The sequence below is a fragment of the Amblyomma mixtum genome, chromosome 3 (assembly GCF_055824585.1).
Source record: "Amblyomma mixtum isolate Tamu chromosome 3, ASM5582458v1, whole genome shotgun sequence".
NCBI lineage: Eukaryota > Metazoa > Arthropoda > Arachnida > Ixodida > Ixodidae > Amblyomma > Amblyomma mixtum.
In genome coordinates, this window is record NC_143014.1 from 229282535 (window position 1) to 229300614 (window position 18080).

An 18080-nucleotide genomic window follows, 5' to 3' on the forward strand; every position below is an offset into this window, starting at 1 on the left:
GTAAGTAAGAAGCAGGATGACCAAACTTTATAATGGGGAATTCTCATAGATTGGATACGTGCAGAAGCTTCCGATTTGTTTGTTCAGTGAAGGTGCTCTCACGAGGAGGGGGGCGTATTTTTGATTTCTATCTTGTTCAGCGGCATAAAGTTGCCCGCAAAAAACATTTCTTCCTGTGGTGACTTTTTTTGGATGCGCAGCACGTTGACTGTCTTCTCGAAGGTTGAAAGCTGGAAGTCTTTCAACCTTCGGCGTTATTGCATTTCCACTTGGTTCTGCATAGTCCTGTTTTCAACTTGCTGCCATGGGAGGTATTTTCACTTATCCCACAGTGGTGGTACAACAGGAGATACTGTAGTGCACTATGCACAGCTGCTCGTCGCCTCATTGTCGGTTTCTCGTTAATTGTTTGAAATTAGTGCAGGTAGAAATGTGGCTCAATAAACACGCCGAAGAGTACAGCGAGTGTAACTCTGATAAAGACCTATGGTGTTGGCTTCATCTCGGAGCTTTCTGGGAGCAGCATGCGTCGTATATCATGCTTAAATCGCATTTCATACTTCTTGGGAGTCGCTGCAGTGACCTAGCTTCCCCATTTCGCGTTCTCTTTGGTGTAGTCGTCGTCGTCTCGTCCTCATCCCCTATTTCTCAAGGAAACGTTAGAGAGCTATACGCACGCGTACAAAGCTGCAAGCTATGTCACACCTATACCCTGGAGCCACTCTACCCTGATCTCCCCCATCCGGAGAAAGCCAGCTTGGGCTGCCGAGTTAGAAGCAGAGGTCGTCACCCAGGCCTTAATAGTGGGTGCACTTCCTCTCAGCCGCGAATCGATCCAGTCATTCTTAGGCTACTGCCGGCATTTGTTTCATTTCATCTTATTACCTTAAAGGCTCCCAAAAAGTTCTGTCACATAAGGCGTGGGAAGAATTGAAAGGTCAAATTCACAATAACAGCAAAGTTTTTTCATTATCTGCGAAAAGACATCGGCAAGTGATCAGGGCAACGTTGTTTGAAAGGCCGTTCCAGTCTGCGGCTGCACGAGGAAAGAAGTAATTCGAAAAAGTGACGGTGCGTGAGCGTGGACAGGCAACTCTTAGGTTACGGCTAGTGCGATGAGATATGAATACCGGAGGAAGAATGTAAGGTGCGATGTGCATAGTGCTTGCAAGAATTTATGAAACACAGGGTGGTAACGCGACCGCAGAGCGATGAGAGTGATAATCCGGGTGCTGTGTTTGAGTAGGAAACGCTGATGGCACTAGAATAAGACGAATGAATGAAACGAGCAGCGCTTTTTTGAACAGATTCGAGGGCATTGTTCAGCGCCTTTTCAGCCTGCTCAGGATTTGTTCAGCGCCTTTTGTCGATGAAGAGAGGAGGTATCGACCTCCTCGGCTAGCTCGGCGGGCGTGCTTCGACGCTGTGTTTTTTTTAACGTTGCCTAGGATCAGTGGTTGTATAAAAATAGCGCATTCCACGCACATTACCTCTTTTTTTTTCGTACCCAAAAAACCTACTTTTATCGTACTTGGGGGTTGGGGCGTGGCGGATCCAAACGCGATGCCGTCGAGATCGTCGATAGCTTCACCATTGTTCAACGGCGCCTGGGGCGACCAGCATTCCTGCGGGGGTAGCGTTCCGATGGCAACGAAATGCTAGCGGCCCGTGTTCCGTGCGACGTTAGTGTACGTTAAGCAACCCCAGGTAGTCCAAATTACCCCGACTACCCACCTCCCGCGGCTTCCCTCACAGCACGCGTCTCTTTGGGACACTAAACCTCCATAAACCAAACCAAACTGAGGGCGCTTCAGCATGCGTTCTGCGGATGACAGCACTACGCTGTTAGGCGGTTCCTTGAGTCGAGGATAGTCTACAAGGAGGATTCTTGTCACGAGCGTCACCGAGACCCAGGAAATAGTCGCGAAAAATGCACGGAGGGCTATCATACGTGTCAGTGGCGTCAGAGATGAAAGGCTGACGCCGACAGTTTGGGCAAACTATTTAAAGCAGCAGCTGTCAGAAGTATAAAAAGGGCTTCAGCGATCAGATTTTGCCCGTCTGTGAGGGCCATCGGTTTGACGGAGACAAGCGAGTGCTTATAACATATCTGTGGATGATCAGAGGGAGCAGAAACGGCTTCTAAACCAAGAAAACACACTACAGCAGAACACGTATTAATTGCTCCAGCATGTTGGCATTTTAGATTAATTTGCCTTGTTGTGAAAACTCTGTCACAAAAATACCAGAATTAATAATTTCTTTATGTTTGTGCGCGTTAAGAAATAATACGAAGGGCAGCTTGCGCTGTAAAGGCGAAGGCATAAATGTCTCATCGTGAGTTTTTATCTCGTTGGTTGTAATCCCTGTCGCGAGCTAGCCTCCAACAAAACTAGAAGCTGTATGTTATCTGCAACGAGAAATCGTTTGACACGAGCTGGATTGTTGTATGGCGAACGGTTTGTGATAGTGAAAGGAAAGTCGGAGAAGGCATATGCCTGAAGCTAACGCCTTTGCCAAAAGAAACTGGACAACGGTGGTTTGTATTTTAGACGCGTAACGAAGCACTTATGGCAGCCCTTATGCTGTGAATATGTGTAAAGTAGGATGAACCTTTGTCCTCAAAATCTGACACCTTTCAGTCTTTAGGGGTGCCGTAAAACCTCCATTATATGGTTCACAAGAAAAAACCTGCTGTTAGGTTAGTTATGGCGAAGGGGGTTCATATGTCGTCGGGTTGAATTCCCGTCGCGAGCTAGCCTGAAAATTGACTAAGTGAGGAATCGTATATGAAACGAGAAATCATATCACACCACTCGGAACACTGTACGATGAAAGCTTGCATCAAGATTTTGATAAGAAATATGGTTATTGAGGAAAGCAAATGGCGCAGTAACTGTGTCAAATCTCGGGGGGCACCACAGCCGCCCACCGAGATGTCGTCCGTTGGAATCCCTGTCAAAAGGTAGCCTGAAACTTGCCTAGGAGATGTATGCTATGCTCAACCAAAAATCGTATGACATCACTCGGAACGCTGTACAACGAAGTGATCCGTTAAAATATTGATTCAATGTCGAGACAACTGGCGGCTCATGGAAGTCCGTCAGCTGTGCCGTACGAGCAAATGGCGCGTGGGAGATGGTGGGTGGAGCGGGACAGAGGAAGCGGTGGCTGCTCGTGGTATCTGTTGCGCATGCCGTCGTCGCACTCGCTTCGGTGGCTAGACGACGGCTGTGGCGACGTCATCTTTTTGGGACTATCTCTCGGGCTCAACAACGACGATCGCGGACGCAATTTCGTCAAAACGTGCTGGTGAGTCTCAAGCCTTCAGAAGACTGACCGCAGAAAGTTTGGGTGGCAAATCCTCGTGTGTTGCAGGAAGAGTGGGTGACGGCTCTGCCAGGATGGGCGCTTTCCCGCGCTTGCAGCCTGGAAGCTTGCAGTCATCCAGTGCGCTGCACCAGTATGCCTCTCCTCCTCCCTGTCCTCCGTGTTCTCCGTCGCATATCCGAACTGAGACAATGACGCCCCTGGCCGAGTTGATGAATTGTACCGTGAGGTTGACCAGTTCGAGGAGGCCGCGCTAGGGATTTAGTTTCCGCATCAGGACCCCAATCCTTGCTCGGCATTTTCACGCCAACGTACTGCAGGCAGAAACCCCTGCCATTAGACCGATTTGGTCAGGGGAGGACCAGTGGGAACACCTCTGAGAGGCGCACAATACATGACCACTGATCAGGAAAGTAAGAATTCTCGGCGTATTAGAGACGGGTAGGAGGGAGTCAGAACGAAAATGTGGCAGCGATTCTCCATTGTGCTCCGACTCTACTTCGGGGAGCTTTCCCTGGGAATCCTACTGGGAGAATTTCAGAGGCACCACTACACGCGAAATATAACAAAACAGATGCGCCCACTAATAATCCACACATGGCATAGAAGAAGAAAAATTTTCCGTATGTACGTAAAAATCAAAATAACCTTCTTCGTAATGAGTCTTCCTACAGTTGAAAATTCGCCCAGAAAACATGAAAACTTTAACATATTATGCGCCGCAGCAGCCTCACATTTTACAAATCTGCCATTTTGAGTGCTTTTTTTTTTAAATCTTTCGATGACTTGTGTCCTCGACTGATTACAAGCCATTTCACTCGATGGAAAGAAGCGATAAGAAAGGTAAAGAAATTCAACCTTAATATTTTTACGCATTCCGATTCCGCATCGTTCCGATTTATCTATCAGCGGTGCTGAAGCGAGCGTTTTAATTTTATTTCCATGAGTGATGCTCTCTCCTGGATAATCTCAGTGCTGGGACGCGAGAAAAGGGCAAACTTGTATTTAAATTCCGCAGGCGCGTTTTTAAATGCCTCGCAAACTATATGTTCCTAAATGAGCAACACTTCCTTGAGGTACTCCACGGAAAGTTTCACTTGTTATTGGCCAAAAAAGGAACAAGAAGTTCTCGAAAAAAAGATGCATCTCGTTGTGCAGCGGGAACAACGAATCCTTTCAGGTATCAAAGACAGACCAACACACCTTTCGAAACGGAAAAAAAAATTTCGAAAGAAATGATTACAGATGACTGGGAGGATCTGTGCATTGCTACAACGTCTCATTTCACAAAGGGCAACGACAAGCGCAACAATGTCGGACTTTTTTTCTTGTCTTCTGAACCTTTCGCTTGACCTCAACAAGGGCTATTACAGAGCGCATACCTCTTTCCAGCAGAAATGTTTATAACTTTCAAGCTGTAATAAAATTAACTAAAAATATCTGCCCTTAGGTAAGTCCGTTGCTTTTAACCAATATACCTTCAACTGTGTTTTGTTGATGTCTACAGCTTACGCTGAAATGACCAGCGGGCCGTTGCCCGCTAGACGATAAGTCTTTGCGACGTATCTGTCGGGCACTTGCTTTGTGTTTGAAATAAAGCTATTCTCTCTCTTCGTCTAGTTAAAGTTTCAGGCACAATATGGTTGTCCCTTCAGATTTACCCGACACTCCTTACGAATAATCATATTTTTCACACTTCTTTTGATTGGCGCATGCTCTAAAGCGTCTTGCTCTGGCTTCATACAATACAACAATACCTTTTGAAATCTCTTAAGGCGACTTCTATCAGAATCAAATTTTTTCCATCTATACAGGGTCATGCTTATCTCCAGAGATTAGCAAATCTAGGAGGCGCTTCATTCGACAAGAACCGGAAATAAAAGTTTTCTTACTTCTTTAAAAGTTTTTATGCATGATTCCGAATGGAATTCCTGGGGCTCAGTGGTTGAAAAATGCTTAGTAGGGCGATTTCTTTGAGAACTTAATATTATGTGCTTTTGAACCGCGGTTGTCTTTGCTGTATAATGGGCGTGTGTCACAGTTCTTACAAAGAAAACGCGGCAATAACATGACACATAGCTTGTACAGCCGCCCTGATTTTTAATAATATAGCGCGAGCGTCGACCGAACTGCTGGTCAGCGCCTTAGAACGGCGATAGGCGTGCAACAAGGCGAGAGTTCGCGCAGGCGCACGAAGCAGAGCGTCGTCTGCTACGCTGTTCCGAGCACGAGGACACTCGCCCTGCCACAATATCTGTTCGCAAGATCTCGCCAAGCCGTAGAGCGCATGCGCATGATTAGTATGTGAGACTGCATGAGACGTGATTTCATTCTCTCTTTTTTTTTGTCTATTACGGGAGGCCAGCCTGGCGATGCAAAGTTATGATAAGAAAAAATAAAAGGAAATAAATATAGCAGCATATCGAAACCATTGCCTGGATCGCGATAAACGGGGTTCCAACCAGCTCCTTAATCAGCCTTGCAGTGTCTCGACGGTATAAAAAGGCACGTCTCTTGCAGTCTCACATACTAATCATGCGCATACGCTCTACGACTTGTCGGGATCTTGCGAACTGATACTGCGGCAGGGCGTGTGTCCTCGTGCTCGGAACAGCGTAGCAGACGACGCTCTGCCTTCGTGCGCGTGCGCGAACTCTCGCCTTGTTGCACGCTTATCGCCGTTATAAGGCGCTGACCAGCAGTTCGGTCGACGCTCGCGCTATATTATTAAAAATCAGGGTGGCTGTACCTCTGTTATTCTTTTTTGTTCTGGGTGTCAATTCTGCGGTCCTTTGTAAGAGCAATTCTTGAATAGGTTGAAAGCAAGCAATGGTGCTTTTGGCAGGCAGCAAGTAAGAAGCAGGGTGACCAAACATTATAATGGGGAATTCTCATAGATTGGATACGTGCAGAAGCTTTCGATGTGTTTGTTCAGTGAAGGTGCTCCCAGGAGGTGGGGGTCGTATTTTTTATTTATATCTTGTTCAGGGGATTAAAGTTGCCCGCAAAAAACACTTCTTCCTTTGGTGACTTTTTTGGATTCACAGCACGTTGGCTGTCTTCTCGAAGGTTGAAAGCTGGATGTCTCTCAACCTTCGGCGTAGTTGCAATTCCACTAGGTTCTGCATAGTCCTGTTTTCAACTTGCTTCCATGGGAGGTGTTCCCAGAGGTACAATGCTTTGATCTTATTCTTTGTCGTCGTGTTTGTACAAAGAAAGTTATTACTTGTCCATCGGATAAATGAACACCTCCACACGTGTGGTGGACCGCTCTCGAAACTTGTTACTTTCGTAGAAAAGTTCTTGCGCAGAATATAGATATCTTGTTTCTAGGAAGGAACATTAATTGTTAAATATATTCTGCGTAAGATGCGGTTCATACACGGCACAAGCAGTCACATGTAACTCAAGTACTACGGCGGTGCCTAGTCGATGCGGCCTCCAGGTCTTAGTGATTGGAATCATTATTTTGTGTGAAGTATTTAGCACTTGTAAATGTCTTTCACAAAAAGTATTTATTTCGAAGGAGGAACCTGAAGCTTACTTACACTCATTCACATCATTAGAGAAAAACAGAAATGGTTTTCTTTCTTCTACACGATGCAAGAGATGAAGATGTGCAGCCGATGACAACATCAAAGCGTACGCATATTCTACTTGCCTTTCTTAACTACTTGCATATGTCGGCGAGGTGAGAGGCTTTTAAAAATAGTTGACGAAGGCCTCAGTGTTGGAACTGCGGCAAAAGTAGTCGGACTTTCTTGATAACTTGAACACCGGTGGCATCTACACTTGGTTATTTCAATTGCAATAACTGGGCCTAGAAAGGTTGAGAGTAGAAGTCGATAGCGTTATCGGTCCCCCGCTTTTTAAAAGCAACTACTAGCAGACGCCTGTACGCATAGCAGTGGAGAGGGTGTTGCTGGTTCGCTGCTCAACAGCAGCCGCCAACGGCCGCCTTCGCTCGTGGAAGAGAAGGGAGTGGGGCGCCGATACTGTGCGTCGACCGCGATGACGGTGAAGCCATGAACAGCTGCTAAAGGCTAGGTGGCGACGCCGTCATTTCCGCCTCCCGAGCCATTTAACACTCTTGCGTTAAAAGGAAGTTACATGAAAAAACGCCCCGGTGCGGCACGAAAGGTTACGCTGCTTGGATGCCTCCCCGCTTGTATCTAAGGCTGCCTATGCGCTACACTTTCATAACATTTTCATAACGCTAGACTTTCACGAGCCGTAACAGCGCGAGTTAGATGTCCTTGGAGCACACCCTTGCGAAAGAGCGTGTGTGTAAGGAGTGCGTCGAACTTCTCTGAGACCCGTGTGCAAGTTTATTGCTCTGTAACAATCTCCGTCACTGTTGGAAACACATTTCCCTCTATAGGAGGTTTTGGGAATTTATAGTTTTGTTTTTCAACAACGGTTTTGATTCTATTCTCAGGCTGCTCTCTGCGTTGGCGTAAAGAGGTGTGTGGCGATAAAATAAATATTGCGGGAACGAAGGGGCGAAGGAATGTTTATTTGAAATTCAATTTATTAGAGTAAATTTTTTAAATGAAAATTCGCTAACTACACATTCCAGTGCAGCGTCGATTGGAAGCCGCTGTACGACGATAGCGAGACACATCCACTATAAATGTCAACCTTGAGAATTCGCCTGGAGGGTGACTTAATCAGTATGGGTACGTGTGCGGAAAATGTGGCCATCGGAATGTTAAAAGGCAACACACGCGTTGTTTGACATGTTTTATTAAACTATGTATAAAATGTATGACTGAAAATTTCTCAAAGGAAGAAAGTGAAACCAGGACCATCAGTCCGCTGCGTCACCTCAGAGCCACCTCAATCGCCGCGGGTGGTTGAGCCATTTCCGCCGTGTAGCCTGCATAGAACGAGAGATGCTTCAGGCTGTGGAGGGGAACAATATCACTTTGTTCAGAGCGACTCAGTAATGTATTAGGAGCAGGCAGTTGGGCCATTTGTTTAATATGCCAGATGGTTAGCAATGTGTGTCGATGCTAGCAAATGCACTTTGAGCCGTGGTAAGGTGTAGCATTAAGAACAATAGAGAGCCAGCGGGGTGCAAAGACCATTCGGAGTAGGGACCGCATATTTATCGCTACTCACAATGGTAACGGCGGTATTTGGTAATTTTGTAAAACAACAGCTCAGATAGCAGCTTGTAAGTAGTGGCGGCACACCCACCGCCGTTCATACGCGCCGCTGCAGAACAGGACCTCGTAGGTTCATTAATCCTCGCAGAAAAATGGTTTTTGTATTTCATTTCTTAATTCAGCGAACTTGTCTTTGGTGCAGCACGTAAGCACCAGAGCACCAGTCCATGAGGCCTCCACCCACCCCTCCCGTTAACTTTCTTAAGCTCGTGATTAGTAAATTAACAAAGCTAAATAAAATAATTCTGTCGCAAATTATTTCAAAGAATCTTTGTTGCAAATGCTATTCAGCATGTTCAGAAATGCCCACTTCAGTAGTGTTCCTCAAAAGAACTTCATAGTGGTTCACGACTTGTAAAAAAAAAAACAAGAAACGTGAGACTTCAATGGATGGATGACGTTATGTGGTTCCGCCTTAGGACGTTAGCACTCTCAAACCGTCCCAACTTTACGACGTCGCTTGCACAAAGCCGCAATTAGCAAGCAGGCCTGTGGTCAGAATGACGGTTCTGCGGTGAGCGGCGAAATCACTGCGTTACAATCGTGAACGCTGCTGGAGAACCACATTGCCGTCGCTCTGTCACCGTATGCCACAGATTTCTTGCATTTCAAGGCCATCAAGCTTACGCATCGACATCACGACGCTACCAACATGAAGTTCCAGCTATAATCGCCGAACCATCGCTGCCCTCGGTGAGCACGTGTTGGTGTAAGCGGTTTCTTTCAAGCTTATGCGATGCGCCAATGGATTTGAGCCCAGTTGTTGATCTCATGGTGACAGCATGGAATTCAGGCCGCGGTAGCCGCATTTCGCCCCCATCTGTTAATTAAGTGTTTAGACGGCTGTTATTTGCAGATATGATGCGCACCGAAAGGCAAGGCTCGAAGGGAACAGAGCAAGTGGGGGACATAGCGCAAGTACTATGTAACATGCGAGGTCGATGTGAAGGGTATCCGTGGGTAGTAGTAGATGACTCATCTTACACCTCCTAGACGAGTGTAGATGGCCATGACGCAATGTAACACTAGAAGATACACCCTTTGGTGACTCAGTGGCTGCAGCGTTCGGCATCTGAGTCCAAGGTTCTGCCATCAAACCCCCGCTGTGGTGGCCGCATTTCGATGGAAGCGACATAAACGCCCCTGTGCTGCGCGATGTATGTCAGCGCCCGTCCAAGAGCCCCAGGTGGTCTAAATAGATTCTCACCTATAGACTACCGCGAACCCCATAGCCTATGGGTCCCTCCATGATGCTGAACCCCACATATTACTGTAATAATTGTTTCAAGCAGGGCGTGTTTGTGGTCTACACTGCGGCGAAGCAAGGCGCCGCGGTGGCTCAGTAATTATGGCGCTCGGCGGCTGACCTGAAAGAAATGGGTTCGATCCCAGCCGCACCGGTCGAATTTAGATTCAGGCGAAATTCTAGAGGCCCGTGCGCTGTTCTATGTCATTGCACGTTAAAGAGCTCTAGGCGTTCTAAATTTCCGGAACCCTTATATACTGCGTCCCTCATATCCTGAGTCGCTTTGGGACGTTAAACCCCCGTAAACCAAACCATAAATTTAATCTACTGCGAAGCGGAAGGCAGTGGTCATCTAACATTTTTCAACCTCAGCGGCTTTATTCTCAGTGCGAAAAGAACCACACATATGCACTTTGAATAAAAAAATTAAACTACACATATATACGCATGCTCTCAACTTTTTACATCTCAAGTTCTGTCCTAAATTTCGTGATAAAAATTGTGACTGCTTAGCAAATCTGGCGCATTAAAAAAAGAAGCCGACCTAAATCCCTGCACTATTCGAACCTACATGAAGCGCGCTGGATTTTAAAGCTCGGGAGAATAAGCTGACCCAGCCCTGACTATTCCTGAACTTCACGGAGCGCGCATAGGGAGGAGCTCTGCCACACCATCCCTGTGTCCGGAAGCAGGCTGGCAAGAAATATTGCGGGCACATGTGAAAGCTCGTCGACTCTACTTGTATTCGACGAATTTTCCTCCCTGACCTTAACCTTCATGCCGCCGTTGCTAATCAAATGAGCTAGTCACTGCAATGTTGAGGCTGGACTGGAGAGGAGTACGAGACGTGGAACTCACGCCGCCGCACGCCAGAAGCCGGAGCGAATCCCATGTGAGGCGGCCCCTTTGACGATGGCCCCGCTGCGGCCAGACGCCTTCAGAGCTGCAGCAGAACCAGCGTCGTCTTGGATATAGGCCTCACTGCTGCCACGGTTGTCATCGCACGCCCGCAAGGTTCAGATGCGTGGAGAGCAATGAGGATGCACCGCTCCGCAGAATACTGTCGGCCACGTCTCGGTACTTGTCTGTATCGGACATGAAATCAAACAATGCTTTCAGAAAGTTGCACGCAAGGAAGGTGCGTACAGCTTGGAGTTGGGTTTACATTCATTCAAAGGAAAATTTTAGGGGCGCATTTTTTGTGTATGTAGGGAGTGTTGTTATTGTGATTACATTTTAATATTTTACTCTGGCAAAACTTCACCGTGCTGGTCTATAAAACAATAAACATATCATGACGTTTTTTGGACCCACGGATAAACCTATCTAAATTTTGATTTAATGCGGCATAATTCTTATATACGAGAGGTTATTAGATGTTTAATGCGAGAGCATATGAACACTCATACAAAAACACAAAACCCCGCCGTCATCGAACACCCGCGGAAAAAACACGGCATGCATACGACATCATCACCCCCCATCAGCAACAAGCCGCCGGCGTCACACCGGGCTCACACCGGGAGAAGAAAGGCTGCGAGGCTTTTCTAATCGGAGAGCAAAGGCGGTGGGGGGAGCGCTCGGCATCAAAAAAAATCTGTTCAGAACCGAAAGCCCAAGACTTAGCCCATCGGACCACTCCTTTTCAACGTCATGCTGTTTACAACCGGCAGTGGTCTATTATGTTACTCTCGTTGCCGAATACTATGCATTGATACTTCGCCTTCAGCCTTCTTCCTGGTTTATCCACACCGGCGCCGGTCAGTTTCTTGCAGTTTTGGGGGAGAGAAATGAAAGAATAATCTCAATGGCCTCTCTTATACTCACCTTAGCAACATGTCCTTACTTGCCGAGATAAGCCGCGAGTTGCCCTAGCGAAGTACGCATTAATGCAGGCGTGCATTTAATGGACACTTTTCAATCCCTCTTGTTCCGCAGAATTGTGTCTCTTCGTCCACACCACGAGAAAACTCGTGAAAATAAATATGCGGTTCAAGGCGCAGGTTTCAATTGAGATTCCAGTCAACGCCTTTTGCGTGCAGTATGTATAGCGTTAGTGGAGCGGGCTGGGGCCGTTTGCCCAGGTAGAACCCGAGAGCGCTGGTGCTACTTCAGCTGCTGCTGTTCGTTCGAATGAAGAATGAAGGAGAAAGAGCACAGGCCGATGGAGCTGGCTACAACAGGGAATATATCACTCCCTGCTGTAGCCAAGTTTTAAAAAGATAGGAAAGAAATGTTCATTGAAAATACTCATGTCGCCGACACCGCATCCGCTACAGCAACGGTTGCTTCAGCAACAGGTGCTCCATTTTCTCACCCGGCTCACCTGGTATGATGGCCGGAGATGCTTATGCAAAGCAGAGTTGCTCACTTGCTCACTTAATGTCTTGTGTTTAGTGCTTCAAGAACAATAACGAACCTACCGTACCCAGGGAAATACAAATGGAAAGCAAAGATTTACATAAAAGGAATCGTACGAGAGATAAATTTCATTCTCATATGAATTCTGGATATCATCCTAGCAAACAGACACTCATTTGTGACGTTGCTGCTTTTTCCTAGCGAGAGCCGCATCCGCGAAGTTTCCCAAAAATCCCCTTACACGCAGTCAGTGCCTCGCCGAATGTACCACCTTAGTTGTCTTAGGGTAGATCGTGTGGTCGATGCCGCCAAAAGCTTAGAAATGCTTCTCGAGTTCTCTGTCGACAACTAGACCGCAGTTAAAATCTTTGCGTTTAGCTCTCATACGTTACACGCCGTCAGAGTTCGAAACGCTTTCAGCTTGAGGCGTACGAAACGCCAAGCATAGGACGCAGCACGGGCGACTGGATCGGCCCCGTGGCGATGTCTGCGTCCAGTCCACGCGGCGTCATAGCCAAGCGGCACCACAAGCCCAAATCTCCAGCAACAGGGCGCCGGAGCAATTGCGGGCGCTCTCTCAATTTATCCAGAGCCTAACTGTCTGTACTTCTGCGAACGCTGGTCAGCGTTACACCGTCGCAAACCAAATATCAATCTATGCACATTAGTGCGATTAGACGCTGCAAGCACGTAAGACGTCTTATCAGATGCGACGTAGATGCTAGGTCAACCATTGTAGTCAGGGCATATCATCCCTGCTATAAGGAAGAGAAATCAGGCGAAATTTACTTACAGAGCTGATTTACGAAAAGCGCCGAATAATAAGAAATTGCAGGCCGCAAAGTAGTGACAAATATTAAGGCGGAAGCCTTTAATTCCTCATCGTTGTAAGCAGGAGTTGTCGACATAAATGTCACGCTTTTTAATTGGTCTAAATGGTCGTGATATCATAGTGCGCGAATTTCAAACGGGGCCAATTGTACTTTGGCGAGTAACCATGACACCAATTAAAGGAATCGTATAGTGATGCTCAACTAAGTGGGACTGAGTTCAGTTAATTGCTTACTTACCCAATTAGCCTAATTAAGCTTGCTACTCAGACCAGATAAATAAATAAAACAGAGAAGAAATTTGGTCGAGTTCGGGAATCGAACCAGGGAATCCGGAGTGCGAGAGGAGCACGGTAACCACTCCGCCATGCCAGCTCGATGGTTGGCAATGAACAAAGGCGCGTCTAGTGAATACGGTGTCTTCGTTGACTCCCATCTTACCCCCTTCCCTTATGGCGAGGTTCAGGGGTCCACCGAGATATGCGAGACAGATACATTTCCTTTCCTGAAAAAACAGTTTACCAACAAGCAAGCCGTAGAGCCGAACGGGCGATGGCGTTCGGTGGAATCCCTGGCAGCGTCGCAAGACGCTATCGCGTTCCACTCTTAGAGGCGAAGCTTAACATCGTAATCACAGATCAGTGACCCTAGCTGCAACACCTTCTAGGCAAATGTGTATTTGATGGGGGTGAGATTAACTCAACCCTCAAAGAAACCCTTTAGAGTGTTAGCTCCACTGGTGGCGTTTCGAGCCTCCGAAATACGCTGATTCTATTAATAGAATGCCAGATGGCGTCCCCATATTTAAAGCACTAATTAAGCTATGCTCCTGTTTCGGGTCTTAACGTTATGCATTACAACGCAAAGCTCAATTCAGTCTTAGCCATGAAAAACGATGTGCTTATATAGTGGAATAAAATAATAGCAGGTAGCAGCGTGATGACCGACCACCAGAAGTAACAAACTGGATCTATCCGGTATATATATTCCTGTCTGGTAGGTGCCAATGTAGGGCTAATTAGTCGCGTCATTCTTGTGAAATTTGTGGAGCAAACATTTTCTGCAGAATGTTTTCTATGGTGTCATACGTGTCAGCGCTTCGTGGAGCGTAAACTTACTTGTTCAGTTAGAACACAGCTCGCGGTTGAGATTCGAGCCGGCGACCCATGTTAGGTGTACTAACGTCCGATATTCGATGGCTGCCTCAGTGTACACTCATGTTTCATAATAAAATGTTGGGCAAAACTTCTTTCCTTCGAACAGTCTTCAAGGACTGCATTCTGCACCCAATTCCCGTACAGTAGTTAAGAAATCTCTCCTCTCTGGCTTGATTACGGTGTTTCCAGAAATTAATCTGCCGTCATAAACCGATACCGTGCCTACAAAACAAAACTTTTCTTATACCAGCGACCGTTCGATAGATCACCGAACCGAAACGAAAGCCAAGCAATTACGGCAGTAGTCTGCGGAAACAGGCTTCATATACCTACCTGACCAGAAGCTCTTATAATAGGGAACACGTCAGGGCATCGGGAGCCGTTGAACTTGATTGCGGTGGCCGGCCTAAGCACGGCTTTGCCAGCTTGCTGCACCGCAGTGTCGGCCCGAGACGACGAGGCGCTGGGCGAGCTCGACGACCGGTGGCCACCCAAGTCAGTACACCTCACTGGGCTCGATGTCAGCATTCTGTTCGGAGCAGGCGGCCATTGAGCGTCCGACGACCACAAGTCAATATCAAGGGTGGATTGAGGTACCACATGCTCGGTGGCACAGGGAGGAGCCAAGAAGGGGTTGGAAGTCCCTCGGTAAGCAGAGAGAGGGCCTTCACAACCATTGAAGCAACTGTACCTCTTCATGGCGATCCTTCCAAGCTTCCAATGACTTGAGGTTTTAGCCTGAATGGAACGAAAATCTCGTGCCATTCTTCTTTGTCTTTTACCTCGGGCTCTGCAAGTGGTTCGTGCCGCCACAACTCGCGCTTGCTTTAATGCGGGCCGGAATGGAACATCGTTTCACCACTGATTTTGTTCTTTTGACTATTCGGCACTTGCTGAATTATGTAGCGTACCAACCCCCGCGGGTTTATTGCAAGGTGCCTTGCTTTATGCGCCGAGAAATCCGGCACAAATAGTCGACTTGACAACTTTCATTGTGCAACTGAAGGACCGTGAAAGAAAATCATAGCGAGCAGGGACTTTGGTCTGATAGACACATAAATTTAATGAAATGAAGGTAAAGGTTTCAGCCAGAAATATTTAGTCCTGCTCTCTGACTGCACACAGAGGGGAAGAAAGAGTGTCGTGATGGAAGGCGAAGAAGATAAACGACGGGGCTAAAAGCTGCAACAGCGACTTGATTTGTCCTCACCGCCGTATGTGGGGAGAAGAGAGAAGAGATTTTGTGCACGCAGATTTGATGGCGTCTCAACCGCGATTCGAGGCACGTGTCACTCACAATACATGAAAATGCCTGATTTACAGGGCGCTTCCCAACTACGCGCCCAAGCGCCTAGCAGCGGAGCAATGTTTGTTGCGCAGGGCAAAGATAATTGGCAAAAAGAGGAAGTTCAACCCGGTAGTTGCTCATGTGTCCGGTCAGATCAGGAAACGCTGGTCGTGCGTTGGAATGAATGCGGTTTTTGTTTCAGTGGGCTGAACATATCGAGCTTCACGTTACCATTGAATGAAATGAGGTATTTATCAGTTATGCCCTCCAAGTAAACAACAAACCAAATTTTTTAAGCCGCGTACATGCAGCGTGACTCTGCCTAGTGTAGAAATTGGAGGTGTAGTTTACCCTGCAACTCGTGTAGGTTTCGGTATTCATACGTCAAGTGGAAGAATTGCAACGCTTCACAACAGCAGCAGTTATCCCAGAACGCGCAACTGCAATCTACGTACCTGACTGTCAAAGTATCTATTGAATATCCCTCTCTGACAAGTGAGTTCGTTCAAAGCCAAATAAAAAATATTTCAACAGCTACTTGGCGGCTAAACGTGGCTTTCCGACAGTGGAATGAAAGGCTGTATTTCCTCCCTGCTGCGTCCATTTCTTTTGTTATCCTAACACGCAACTAAAAATTAAACGAGGTGGGAATGACCGCATGATTCTGGGAGTGGAAAGAATATTTGACGCGATATTTAAACACTTCTGTATTTTGCACTTTGGCTTCCAAAATAAAAAAGGCTTTGAAAAGAGAGCTAAAGGGGATGAACGTCTTGCTACGTGCGGCGGTCGATACGTCGATGGGAGACCCACCCCCTGCGTCTACGCAACTCCTTTTTCATCTAGGTGTTCACAACAACGTGGAGAAACTTATCGGAGCCCAATGAGCAAAACGACAAGCCAGGCTCCGAAACACACGCGCAGATACAATGCTTCTTGAAGAAGTCGGGCACCCGGCGAAAAACTCCGCCTTACCATCAGTAACAGGTAGCCCTCTAGACCTCACGATCGGATTGGAAGTCCAAGTAGCGCCAGTTCCAGGAAAAATGCACTGTGAACAAAATATGAAAAAGCGGCAAGGCTTACTTGAGGCGCTGGAGCGACATTTAGAGAGATCCATATATCCTTTACGCGCACGTCGCCAGCTACCAAGACAACCCGGGTGCCATGAACATAGCTACCACGAGCCGGACCGGCTACAAGCAAATCTCAGGTTCAATATACACGTTCTCGAACATAACAACGGAAGAGGCAGCAATTGGTCTTGCCATCCGCTCGATCTCTGTCGATCCGGGGAATGAGAACATCAAAATCTTCACCGCCGCAAAAGTCTTACGTCGTCATCATCGTTATCATCATTATCATGAACCTGACTGTGTCCAATGGAAGGGAAAGGCCTCTCTCATGTCTCTCTATTTAACGCGGCCCTTTGCGATCTGAGGATCCAACCCTAGCAAGACACCAATAGGAGGTTAGTGTGCACGTTTAAGGGAACGTCGGCTGAGCATTTCACCTACTCCCAACGGCACAACGGCTGCTCCGGCCGAGACAGAATGCGGCCACAATGCGGTGGTGTTTTATCTCTTCTGCAATTGGAGCCTGTGAAATGTGTCTTCTTTAGCGAATGCTTTTGGAAGCCTCAAAACTGCGCCTTACCTCTGCAACGGATAACCGCCGTCGCCTACGCAAAGTCCTCACGCCTGCAATGTCCCGTGTGCGTGTCGCGGATGGTGGCACGCCTGCTGTCGACGGTACGTGTACCGCGCGCGTTACCATTGGCGGCCACAGTATACCGGTTCAATTCACCGTGCTGACCACCTGTGCCCATGACCTCATTCTTGGCTTGGATTTTCTGACTGACCATTCCGCCCTCACTGACTGCTCGGATGGCGTCCTACACCTCGAACTTCCACTGCTGGATTCAGAACCCGTCGATATATCACTGCGACTGTACAGTACCGATTATGCTCGCCTGTCATCCCGAACCGCCTCTTTCGTTCCACTGACCCCTTCTCGCCCAGTTCCTGATGGCGACTATCTCGTTACGCCCAACCTTGACCTTCTGCTGACTCGTAACGTTGCCCTACCTCATACCATCGCCACCATCCAAGCTAACGCCCTTTCTCTGCCTTTCCTCAACTTCGGCGTCTCTTCTCTAGTGCTCCCGTCCGGCATCTGCGTGGCTACACTATCTCCTCTCGCTCCTTGCCACGTCGCTCAGTTGGCCAACACCCCTGTTCACGACACTGCCACCCCGCGCCGGCAGTCTCCTCAGTCGCCCGACGCCTTCACGACCATGATGGCCACCGACCTCAGTCCCGACCAAACTGCCCAGCTTCGTGCCCTTCTCGAATCTTTTTCGGATATTTTTGATGTCAACAACACGACGCTTGGCCAAACTCTCGCCGTCAGGCACCGCATTGAAACCGGCGATGCCCCTCCCATCCGCCGCCGCCCGTATCGAGTCTCTCACGCCGAGCGTCAAGTTATCAATGCGGAAGTTACTAAAATGCTCGCGAAAAACATTATCGAACCCTCGCACAGTCCCTGGGCCTCACCCGTCGTACTTGTGAAGAAAAAGGATGGCTCCTGGCGTTTTTGCATTGATTATCGGCACTTGAATAAGATCACCAAAAAGGACGTGTACCCCTTGCCGCGTATCGATGACGCCCTTGACTGCCTTCATGGTGCCAAATT